This window comes from Canis lupus, chromosome 4 (assembly GCF_011100685.1).
Source record: "Canis lupus familiaris isolate Mischka breed German Shepherd chromosome 4, alternate assembly UU_Cfam_GSD_1.0, whole genome shotgun sequence".
Taxonomy (NCBI): domain Eukaryota; kingdom Metazoa; phylum Chordata; class Mammalia; order Carnivora; family Canidae; genus Canis; species Canis lupus.
The window spans coordinates 41,404,043-41,417,214 of record NC_049225.1 but is presented as its reverse complement, the minus strand read 5'-3'; positions in this window follow the sequence as shown (position 1 = coordinate 41,417,214).

The window sequence follows — 13,172 nt, the reverse complement described above, 5'->3', positions numbered from 1 at the left end:
AAAGCCCAGAAAGAAACTCTAGAGAGAAAAATACCACAATGTAAAGTGGTTATTACTGGCTGATAGGATTATGGGTGATTTTTTTCCCCTCACTACTTCTTTATACTTCTATGTGTTTTTTAAACTTTCTACATCAAGATTTCTTTGAAATTGGCCAACAAACAGACAAACCATAAAACACTCCCTTGAATTTCCAACTGTTCCAGGCAGGGAGATATTCTTGGCAGTAGAGTTGTACCAGAATCCAGGCTTTCTTCACTCATTGCTCTCTGTCCACTCTGGGCTTTGTATCTCTGCCCCCAACCACCACCACCACCAATTCTGAAGATTTTAGTAACACTTGAATCTATTTAAACCTAAAGAAACATGGAATTTGGATTCTTTTTTAGCTTATGGAAGAATGGCTTGGCTCAGTTTGTTCTTGAAACCTGTTTTCTACTACCCTGCCAAGTTAATATGGCCTCTCGTTGATTCTATTTCATTGAGGCAAATATGTCTGTAATCAGGACATTACTGACCTAGAAGGCACATGTCCCTGACACAGTTCCAAGATCTGAACTGTGTCCTCACTCCTATGCTTACCCTTTTGTGGAGATGATCCCTCTTCTGTCCTGAAAGGCCAAAACCTCTCTCTAAGTCTTTGGTGAGAGTGAAGAACCCATATTCTGTGGTCACAGCTGCTTGGGGTCCTTTGTGGGATTTACCACATGATGGAGCCTCATCCCTGTCCAAGTTATCATCTTGCATGTACCTTCTGCTGTTGCTCTTGAGATCCATCAGCCTTGTAGTTCAAAAGACCTGGAACTGACCGATGTGAACTTAAGCCAATAGCTGCACTCTTCTCAGCTTTCCTTCCACATCTGCAGGAGGGAAGGTTAGCAACAACTAGGCCTCTTTAATCAGACCAGTAAAATAAGGCACCCTGTTATATAAAGCTTTGAACATGCTATAGAGGATCTTTTTTCTTCCCTATCTAGCATCTAGCATCTTCCCTCTTTCCTGATCCAAGTGCCTTTTCTCGTCTGCTTTTGAACATGCACTTTGGCCCATTTCAGTGGGTCTCCAAACCTCCATTGGATTTTTCTCATAGGACTACCAGCAAGAACTCCAAGCATGGGGTATGCCTGAGTTCCATGTCACATGGTCCTCACCATGGGGACTTCTGTGAAGTGGGACTCATAATCATCAGTCACGTTGCACAGGAACTGAGGCACAGACAGCTGATATGACAGATGTAAGTCTCTTAGTGAGGTTTTGTGTTTATTTATGTTTTCCCACCTCCATTCTGTTCAGCATTCCTTTCCCTTCTTTCACCGAAGCTCTATCAAGTTCATAAAAATGGAAGTCTTCCTAAAAGAAGAAGGCAAACAGTTGAGAATCCCCATTCCGACCTAAATCTTTGGCTATCACCCTGCTTATTTAGACTCTAGTGAGTTTCTGAAATCTGTGCCTAGAGTCAGTTCCTCCAAAACCCAGTTAATGTAAACTGTGAGCCTACCAGGGTAACAGTGGTTCTTGACCAATGGGATGGTGTCAACCTCTTTAGAAGCTTCTAGATCCTCTTTAATATCTTTTTCTGCTTTGGGAACTCTTGGACATTTTAAGGTTTTTAAAAGTTTTGCGCTTGTTTTGTTTTGTTAGTATTTTTAAGCTAATTCACCTAAGGTCATTCTACCTTAATTTCAAGAGATCAAGGACATTTTAAGTTAATAACTAGGAGGCAAGGTGATGAATACCCATGGGAAGTGATGCTAATGGGGAAAAATGACAACCATCTTAGTATAGGACCTCAGGAAAGTTGCTTAAGCTTTAGTTTTCCTCATCAGTAAAATAAGGGTAATAGTTTCAAGCTCATAAGGAAGTCTGATGACTAACTTCAGTGACACAGTTTGTGCAAAGCACAGTGAACTCTAGTATGTAGTAAATGTTCAATTATACAACAGTGAGAATCTCTTTCACTAGGGGAAAGTGGTCACAGCCTGGCACATTTTTCTGCCACTTCTGGTATCTTTGCTTCTGTTTGGCCTGGAGAAAAGAAAAGAAGCTCAGGATGGGGAGTGAAGGGAACTTGGATGTGTAAATGAGGCTCCTCCTCCTGCAAATTACAAACCTGCAGTTGGACCCTTCCATATCATATCGTGCACTGAAATGCATTCCAGATGCACTGAAGAACTGAACATTTTAAAAAATTCAAACCATAGAGGGAAAAAGACTTGAATATTTATTAGACCTCTGGGGAGAAAAGGCTGGTTAAACTTAGAAGCATAAGAAAACATCACAAAGAAAGAGATGGACAGAATTGACTGCAGAAAAATTTAGCACATTCGTACATTCAAAAAGAAAGGGGGAATGTACGTGGCAACAGCCAAATGACAGACAAAGGCATCATATCTTTATTACGGTGATTGTCACAAGCATATGGACATATATGTGGAAAGAGATGAGAATATTATCCAGACCTTTCTAGATCAATGAACAAAGAATGGAAATAAATAATTCACAAAGAAATATATTTGGGGATAAAAAAGAGAAAGCAATATTATTGGCAACCCGAGGAATGAGTTACCACTTTCCTGCCATCAAATAGTTCACTTATTTTCAAAATAATAAGACCTAGTGTTAAAGAGGGTAAGGTCAAATAAGCACACTCATAACACTCGTAGTAGGGATATAAGTCAACCTCTTTGAAAAAAACTTTTTATAGCATCAGGTGTTGTAAAAAATTATCTAGTATATGGTTTGGGGAAAGCTGGAGAAAAATAAAACTGGATCTGGCCTTAAGGCATACCCTAAGGTGGACTCCAAATGGATTAAACACCTACTTGTGAAAGATAAAGTATAAAGCTAATTACAGAAGATGTACGAGATATTCGAACCCTGGCACTTATTAGCCATGTGGCCTTGGCAGGACATTTTATGCCTCAGAGCTTCAGTTTTCTTGTCTGTGAAATTAAACATTTAAGACCCACCTTACAAGGTAATGTATGTAAAACACCTGGCACAGGTAGGTGTCTTTGACAAAGGTAACTAGTTATTCCTTTCCACCTGGGTACACAGCTTGATCAACACTCCTGGCCTCTCTTGTGCTGGTAGGCCATGTGAGTGAGCTCTGGCTACTAGAAAGCTAGTGAAAGCGACAAGTGCCCTTCTAGGCCTCTCATGCATAACCCCGTATTCGCTTTCCCCACTCACTGGCTGAACAGGGAGAATCTGGGCCATAGTAGAGGGTGTATCAGAATGAAAGGAACCTGGGTCCCTGAATCACCACGTAGGAGGCTGCTTGGCCAAAGACCCTGGATGAAACTTTATGCATAAGATACCAACTTCCATTGGGTTAAGCCACTGTAATTTGAAGATTCTCCATTATAGCAGCTAGCAATACCTACCGTAACTAATAGGGTGCCAATAATTATTATGCAGTTTGACCAACAAATTCCACTTCTGGGAACCTAATGGTTGGGGTTCATTAAATCTGGTTCCTGGTGTAGCCCCCTGCTGGGCAGCAGTAGGGTTTCTTAATCCAGTCACTAATCAAAAGTGCACATTGGAAGATTTCCAGAGAAGTGGCTAATAGAAAAATAGATTCTGTTGGTTGACTTAAGGTTTTGTCCTAAATTGTTAAAGTTGGGTTTTACACATTCTGAGGTTGGGATTGGCCAGAGTGTTTTGACTAGACCAGACTAGAGCTCAAAAAATAGTCAAAGGATAAGCCAAAATGAAAGTAGAAAGGAGTGAAATATGGAAGTAATCAGATTGTCTGTATCCGCTGATAATAGTCTGTCCTTGGGCACAAAGCCAGCAAATGTTAACCCTGGTCGGCCACTCACACACTCCAGGTGATGTGCTGTAACAGAGGTATGCGATAGCTAGCCTGGGGATGGAGAGGGGGGCACAGCTCAAGGGGCAGTGATTCAGAAAACTGCCCTGTGTGCCTCCAGCCTGATTCCCAGGACAGCATGGAATGGGTATATCCACCCACCTCACTGAGGAGATCTTTTACATGTAGAAAAGTCTTTATGCCAAAGAATATTTAAGACAGTATTATTTACATAGTGAAAAGCTTCAGAAGCCACTGTGTTGCGTGTGGCAGATGCTACTGGTCTCCTGCCCAGCAGCCATTCCCCCTTCTTTCCTAGAAAACAGTATCCCAATTTTGTGCTGGCTCCAAATATTGAGTCAGGATTGTTCCAATCCAGTCTTGGTCCTTCCATTCCTTCTCAACAGTGATTGGCCTAGGACTGGTCATATCCAGGCCAATGAAGTATATATAAGGGGTAAGGGAAAGTTTGCCAGGAGCTTTTCATGAAGACAAAAGACAGAAGCACTCAGGAAAATGTCTTTTCCTCCCACACTCCCATGCCTTTCACACTTTGGACTCTGCTGATGATGATCCCTGGAGATGCATAGCCAACCTTGCCATATTTGGTCAAAGAGGCTTATATAGAAACATCCGTTCAGAGCTACTGAGCCTCTGGACCAACCTGGAAGTATGTTGTGTGAAATAATTATATCTTTATCATGCACTTTTACTTAGATGATCTTAGGTTCACCCAGTGGTGCTATTGGAGTAAAGGTGGTAGAAAAAATTTTGGAAAAATTAAACTGGCACACTGGAGTTACCTAGACATGGTACCTGATTCTCATCAGGGAAGTCTGAAGGCAAAGCTTGGAGGTCTGCTCCTGAGAATTAATGGAAGAGAGAATGTTTCAGTAAGAGTGCCCTGCCCTTCCTGAGTCTGATGGGGCAAAGAATGTTGAGTTTTCCCGTGGGCTAAGTGAACACTATAGAACATAGCTGAGCTAGAGCCTTCTGGAAAGGACTTCACTTAAAAAGAAGGCCAAACAGGGCAGGATGAGCCCAACAGGAACTCTCTGTGTGGCATGTATTTCCAGGTCCTCAAATAAGGTCACATTCACAGGTACCAAGGATTAGGGCTTCAATCTATCTTTTGGTGGGGTGGCAGTGGTGGGGAGCACACAACATCTGCCTATCTTACATGGGGTTCATGGATCACTGTTGAACAGTGTTCCTGCACCAGGGACGATGTTTTCTGTCTATCTGTAGTGATGCCTCACTCACTGATCCAGATCCCTATACCATCACAGGTGGCCCTTGAGGGCAGACCAACTCTCTGCTGCTCTGTGCTTGAGCTGCAGACTCCAGCCATGCCATTGACGCTCATGGGCTTCAGCTCTTGCCACCTGTGCCTTCCCCTGCCATGGCTTTTTTCATTCTGATTCTATGACTCTGTTTCTTACTAATCTCTTTGTCTGTAAGTTCCTTGAGATCAGACACCCACCCCCCTCCATTGCGTTTCTGAGGTCTTGATGTCTGGCATAGGGCCTAACACCACATGGGTGAGTTGATGGGTCTATTGGATGAATTGATAAATATAAGCGGAGGGTCAATGTGTATGGTATTCAAAGTCATGAAAAACAAAGAAAGACTGAGAAGCTTTCACAGATTGGAGGAGGCTAAGGAAACATAATGACTAAATGCGACATGGTATCTTGGATGCAAGAAAGGACCTAGTGAAAAAACTGGTGAAATTCAAATAAAGCCAATGCACTACGGGCAGAGTAATAGTGTCACATTGATGTTCTTAGCTGAGAACAATGTCACAGAGGTGTTAGCATTAGGGGAAGCTGGTAAAGGGTATGTGGAAACTTTCTCATTACCTTTATAACTCTTTTGTAAATCTAAAATTATTTCAAAAATAAATAAATAAAGTAATTTCAAAGTTAAAAACCTAAATAAATAAATGTTGAGGAAAGGCAGACACTAGGATTATCCAGGGATTTACTAAATTGGTGAATAAGTTAGGTCTTAAAGGAGAAGATGGTGAGATGGGATCAGGGACCCACAGGCAACAAATAACTCAGTGGAAAAAAAAGGAGTCTGTTTGGCTCAACTTTGACCTTCTTGCCTTCTTGGCTGCCCATCTGCAAAATGGGTGAAAACCCACATGTCAGATTAGGCCGTGATAGCACTATAGGTCTAGCTAGGATTGCCTGGAGACCTCAATCCCATATATGGGAGCAGCTTAGAACCTTCTAAAACATCTGCAAATTTTCAGAGGTTTGAGGTCTCATCATTTGCCATGTTTCTTGGCACCTACACTAAGAATATATGTGCTGTCCAATAGGCCCATTTGCTGGATTCATATCATACACATGTGCACACACATTCACACACACATACATACACATACACACACACCCCGCTGGGGAGTTTAGAAAAGTATCTGAAAGATTGGGTATCATAAGGCAGAGAGATATCCAACCCAGCAAAGCCTTCCACTCCCTTGCTGGCTCCTCCTCCCCCTCCCTCCCCTCCCTCTCTTCGCCTTCCCTCTCCTCTCCTCCCCTCTTCTCCCCCGCCCTTCCCCCTGGGCTATCTCTGTGCTGGACACTGCTTCTAGGGCCCCCAGCATCCTACCTCCTTCAGTTCAATCCATATTAAAATACGATTCCCTTCTTAGGAGGAATTTTGACACCAGCTATTAAAATACCATTTGCTTTAGCTCCTTACACCAGTCTGAAGTCAGTGCTGCCTCCTCTTGGGCTCATTATAGCCATGGCTTTGATCCACTGTGTCTAGACAACCCTGTGGGTCAGAATCAGTTGGGAGAAGCCTGGCAATGTAATTATTTGCTAATGTCAAAGCACTAATATTTTCAATATTTTGGGTTAAAATCACTCCAATGAGAGTATATCCAAGGTTAGTCCTGTGACAATGTCACCCTTCCTTGTCTGCATTCTAATATGCTCACCTGACTGAGAGGTAAAAGGATAAAATGTGAAAGTAGCCCGTGGGAATGCTGCACGGGACAGTGCCACATGTGTGATGACTTCATCACAGGCATGCCAAACAGAAAACTAGGTTGAGAAGAGCTGGGTCAGAGGATCAGATTAGATCTCTGTGAACCATTAAATACTTCAGCAGATTAGTGGATGGAGGTTCGTGTTTGGTCCTGAAGAGCCTTAAAGGTGAGCTGGTCCTGTCATTTTAAAGATGAGGGAACTGAGGCCATAGGACACAGATGACACACCCAACGTCATACTGGGAGTTCATGACAGCCCAGGCCCCCTCCAGCACCTTGTAGCCTCTCTTAGACTGGGAGATGCTCAAATGAAAATGGGAGGGCCACAGGGAGAGATCACCAGCTGGTCACATGGCCTTCTGTTTTCCCCACAAATTTTTAAGAATTCCAGGAGGTGAGCACTGACCTTGGTCACTCGGGACAGCATTGCTCTGTAACAATTGCAATAATTGTAGTAATTGTTCTCTCTTCTCAGAGTGTGTCTTGTTTGACAACATTAGGCATGATTAGGACCAAACACGGGGAGTCAGGCAGGCTCCGGGGGGGTGGGGAAAGGATGCCACAAGCTGGGAACGTTGGGGTCTTGGCCCTGCAGTGCCCTACCGCCTGACCTTGGCCCAGCAAGTTCACCTAAGCAGGTCTTCCTGTCCCCTCTGAAAAGCCGTTTCAGCTGTGGCTCTCCCGCAGGTGGATGTGAAAATGGAGCATCCCCAGCACACAGTAGGTGCTTCCTTTGACTTCCCAGGTGTGCCCCAGCCCAGAGCTCATGACTTCGCTGCTTATGAGACAAGAATGGGGGCACCTGGGTGGCTCAGTGGTTGAGCATCTGCCTTCGACTCAGGGTGTGATCCTGGGGTCCTGGGAAGGAGTCCCACATCAGGCTCCCCACAGGGAACCTGCTTCTCCCTCTGCCTGTGTCTCTCTCTCTCTGTGTCTCATGAATAAATAAATAAAATCTTAAAAGAGAGAGAGAGACAGGAATGTTTCTATACCTTGTTCTTCCACTTCTGTGGATGTGTGGGCTGCTTTTCATCCCTCCTTCTTCTCCCTAATAACTCTCCCATAAGAGACGAAGATACCCCAGGCCTTCCATGCTGGGGATGAGTGTCCACAGTAGAGAGCAAGGGCACATGAATGAACTGGAATCTTGCTTTTGTGAGAGACAGAAGCCCAGTTTGGACCACAGTATTCATCTTTTCAAGGACGTCCCCTCTCGCAACCTCACAGTTTCTCACCATGCCTTGCAATCCACGGACAGTTCGTTGGTACGTTAAATAATGGTGCATCTATAATTGATGGCATATCAGATTCTACAAAACCTAGCACCTGAAACAACTAAGGGGATCCATTCGCTCACGTGACTCAGCCACAGAAAGGAGTGATCATCAGGAGACGGGAGAGGTGGGGAAACCCTGGGGGTGGACTTCAAGACCCAGGAGTTCATTCTCCCTCTCCTTTCACCCCGACTTCCCCATGTTGTCTTGGCTTTGTCCCCTCAGATCGGCTCCCCTACGAAGCTGGAGGCATGGCCCACGGAGCTCCAGTCTTACAGAAAAGACAGCTCTCCCACACCACCTCCAGTGAGAAAAGCCCCAGCGAAAGGTGTTGGCTGGGTCATGAGCCCTTCCTGGACCAATACTCTGAGCCTTGGCCATAACACCCCTATGGCTGGGAAAGTGGGGGTGCTGAGAATGCCAGCCTCCACCAGACCTACCGGGCTTGAGATGGAAGGGGAGAGTCCGATACCTTGAGGCCTGGATCCAAGTGCTCCAAGGCAACTGGGAGCCTGCTCCAAGAGCTTATGGTACTTTCCATTTTTGCTCCTCACTAAGTCAAAGTGATGTGGTCCCTTCTTTCAAACTCAGCAGCTATCATTATTGTTACTTATCAATGTGGCCCCAATTTAGACCATCTCCTTAATGAGGCCACACATGCTTTCCTGTTTCTTTTGAGATAAAGATCTCCTACTACAATAGGAAGTTGCTAAATTATTCTAGGAATTACTCATAGCAAATATTTAATTGAGCACTTACGACGGTCAGGCACAACTCTGAGTGTATTAATTTTGTATGAGTCATTTAATCCTCAAATCATCCCTCGAGGTAGCTACTGTTATCACCCCCATTGTCCTCAAATCATCCCTCGAGGTAGCTACTATTATCACCCCCATTGTATCACCCCCATTGTACCCCTGAGATAACCAAGGCACAGGAAAATTGAGCAACTTGCAGAGTAAGTAAGTAGGCGAGCCAGATTTCAGGCAGGCAGCTGGACTTCAACACCCATGTTCTCCACCACCACAGCACTCAGGGGCAGGGCTGAATTTGCCCATGGAATCCCACTGAGCAGAGGCATATCCAGGAGCTCCAGCTGCTGCTACCCTCCAAATGACCAGTCGAGGTGCCAGGACAGCAGGGAGTTGGAATCCTTACAGATTTTATTTTAATCTTTGATAATAATAATCAGCTTTCTTTGGCACTGGCCTAAGAGCTTAAATTACATGATCTCAGTTTTTCTTCTAAACAACTTATTTTGAAGATAAAGAACCAGAGGCTCAGTGAGGTTAAGTGACTTGCTTAGAGACACATAGCTAGGAAAGTGGGGAGCCAAGGTTTTAACCTAGGAGTGCCTGATTCCAGCACCCGAACTCCTAACCAAGCATTTCTCTGAACCAATCTGAGTGGGGTGAGGGGTGTGAGCTGGTCAGAAAGAGCCTGGGGAAGTTAGACTTTCCTCCTCTGCCCACATTCCTGTGACTGCCCTGGCCTCAGGGGCAGGGCTAGGAGAAGCTGCTCAATCCCACCCACCCATCCCCCCACCATCCACCCACCCCCACCCCCGTGCGTCTCAACCTATCCCAGTGCCGAGTTTCCAAATGTCCAGGAGCAGTGCCACCACAATTTCAAGTAACTGTGGTTGTGGGTGCGTGTGAATGGTTCCCACCCCTGAACTGCATCGCCGCCGGGATTATCCCTGAACTTCATGGGACTGCCTCCACTGAGCCAATCACATGCAATCCGAATCATAGCCACCACTTATTAAATGCCTAGAATAAGCAGGGCACTGTGCTAAAGGCTGTGGAAATTTCCTCCCTCGTTCTTCCTAATGACCCTTTATAATGAGTGTTCAGGAAATTGAGACTAGAAAGGAGGTAGACTAAGGAATGCGGCCAAGGCTGCGCAGTCATCAGGTGGCAGAGCTGGACCTCGAACCTGGGTCTGATTGACTTCAAAGTCCATGACTTTAATGCCAATGACTTTAGGCTGTGCCTTAGCCTGTGCCAAGACAACAGAGACCAAGAAGGCACAGTCTTTGTTCCCAGGAAGCTCAGAGTCCAGTAGCAGGCACATGTGAATGCACAAATTATGAGGACCAACAGATGCGTGCACTGGGTCCTGAGGCTGCAAGGGGGCAAGAGGTGTCATCCTGGATGAGGTATTCTCCACGACTCGATGGCAAGTGACAGGAGTCCAACTCACATCGGCTTAAGAGAGGAAGATGCTGGGGTGGGGGCAGAGACTGATGGGCTCCTATTTCCAAAAAGTGCAGGGAGCTGGCTTCAAGCCTGGCTTAATCCAGGAAATGAAGAGGGTTAATAGGAGTCTCTTCACAGTTTCAAGCTGTGCATTCAGCCATGTTGACTTTCGTTTTACGAAGGGGCCTTGACAGGCGAGATGTCCACCAGAGAGAGGCACCTGGTCCATACTCTATAAAGTCACTGTGCTTAGCTGCCCCAGTGAAAAAGAGTCTCTGTTTACTTTTAGCTTCAGCCGAATGCCCACTATTGAGCACCCTTGGATTCTCTCAGGTCCCATGTAACTTGCTCTGGTCTCTCAATGACCATGGCCGGAGAGGTGAGGTCATTGATTGGCTATTGGCCAGGTCTGGGTCTCCTGCTCACTGCTGGAGCTGCCCATCAGGGTGCTGGCACTGGGAGAAGCGGCAGGGATGCTGGGAGGGCAGAGACAGCCAGTGCCCACCCAAGGCCCACTGGATAAGGGAGAAGAGGATCCTGGGAGTGTGGTTCTGAGGGACTAACATGGGCACAGCTGGGGCTGAGGGGAAGGGCATTTCCTATGAGGGAACAGCCTGTGCCTGGCCATAGAAGTGTGAACTAATTGTTTGGCATAGCTGGAGGCCAGATCACACATAGGAGAGGAGTGTGAGATGTGGCTGGACAGGGGACAGGCGAGGGACTGCAGGCCTGGGGCCCCACAGGGAGGTAGAGGCTGAGGGTCCAGGGCAAGGACTCTGGGCTGGACCTCCCATCCTGTCCTCCCTCTCTGGGTGACTCTGTTTCTCTGCTGCTCAGCCTCTCTATCTGTGAAATGGGGAGGATATGGTACAGCCCTCACAGAATTGAAGCGAGAGCAAAAGGAGGCAAATCCGTGAGAAGCAGAGACTGTGGCTGGCAAGACGTCTCACACACAAACCCTTACCGTGCACGGATATTAAGCAGCAGAGGGACAGGCTCTGATCTACACTCTAGAAAGCTGCTTCTGGGATCGGGTGGAAGACAGAAGCCAAGAGACCCATGGGAAGAGGTGAATGTGATGGTTCAGGTGCTGGTGAGAGATAGAAAGAGCTGCCGCAAGGAGGCGGGGAACACGGGGCTAACAGGGAAGGGGCTCATGAAGAAAAAAAATCCACGGCATTTGGCAAAAGATGGGATGTGGGGAGAAGGAAGAATGCAGGACAAAAATAAACAGGAAGCGAATAAACAAAAATCTTTGATTTGGGATCCCTTAACTTTTCGCTTTTGAACAAGTAAATTTTCTCAGATGCAATCTAACCAATTTCCCCAGATTTTTTTTTCCTCTTCAAAGATCTCAAAAAATATCTCCAGACCATTTTATTCCTAGTTTTGAAACCTTAGAGTTTTGTTTTTAGCCTGAACATGGTTTGGATGTTCCTTCCACCTGCTCCCATTTGCCTCACCTGAGAAGCTTGCCCAGTTTTCTAGGCCATGGTACCTCCTGTGATGGAAACAGGCTTGTTGGGGTGGATCGACAAGCAACTGTTCCGCCATGATGAGTCTAAAGCTCAAACAAGTTTTCAGGACTCAAGTTCTAAGGAATCCTTACCAAAAATAAATTAAAAGAGGAAGAGAAGAAGGAGAAGGAGAAAGAGGAAGAAGAGGAGGAGGAGATGGTGGAGGAGGAGGAGGAGGAGGAGGAGGAGAAGCAGCTGCAGCCATCAAAAATTCAAAGGAAAACAGAAATTTGACCAGAAAAGCCCCTCAATGACTTAACAAAATCTTTCACGAGAGCTACTTGTAAGTGTAAGTAATAATGAGGCTGAGACTTTGTACTAAACTTTGTCATTCCAAAGTCACTTATAATCATTAATCAGTAAATGAATCAAAAACATATGAATCATATTTCACTGGAATCACATGACTTGAAATCAGAGGAAAATGGCTGTAGGGAAAACAAACAATAAAAAGGCTTTTTTTTTCCTTAACTTTTTATTTTGGGGTTTTGTCAAGGCCCAGTGCTTGATAACTGGACGAAATGAAGCTGGACACAGATAGGATCAGGTTGCTTATTGAGTTTAATGAGGATATAAACCTCGGATTTCCATTACAGCACCCAAGCGTCCCAGGGTGGAAACACTGGAGGGAAGGAAGGGATAAACAGTGTATTTACCTGTTCATGTACCCAATAAATCTCAGCGAGAATTTCCCTGGGGAACCAGCCACTGGGTACAACAGACCAAACACACCTTGGACACTCTGGTGTCAAACTGAGGTGGACATTTCAGGAGGACTTGGAGGCTTGTGGCCTCTTAGCGCTCCCTCCCTGCTGGCCAGATGTGGGCAGTTCCCCCAGGCACGTGAGGCCTGAATAAGAGCTGAAGCCTGTGGAACCACTACTAAGCACCGGGCCCGGTTCAAGTTCTTGACGTTAACTCATATAATCTCATGCCAACTCTACGTCCTATTTTCTCTTTTATGGAAACAGGAGAGGGTGGAGGATGGTCAAGTAAGTTATCCAAGATTACCAGCAGCAGGTACACCGTGAAATGCATCTTCAAACGCCGGCAGCTGAGCTCTTAACCACTAGGCTGGACTTCCACACCAGGCACAGTGGAGGTCTGAGGTGGTTCCCTCCCCTTGTCACCCAGCATCCATGGGGAAGCTTAAAGCATTTCTCTGTTGTCTTTCCCAGGGTTATGGTGTGCAGACGTTTCTCCCAAAGATGGGATCTCAGAAAAGACCAACCTCAGGACCAAACTGGGCATCCACTTGGTCCTTCTGGGCCCTGGAGAATGAGTCCCACGAGTCTTTAACCTTCCTTCTTCCCCTACACTGGCCTAAGGAATGGACAACCCTTCATGGGGGCTGGG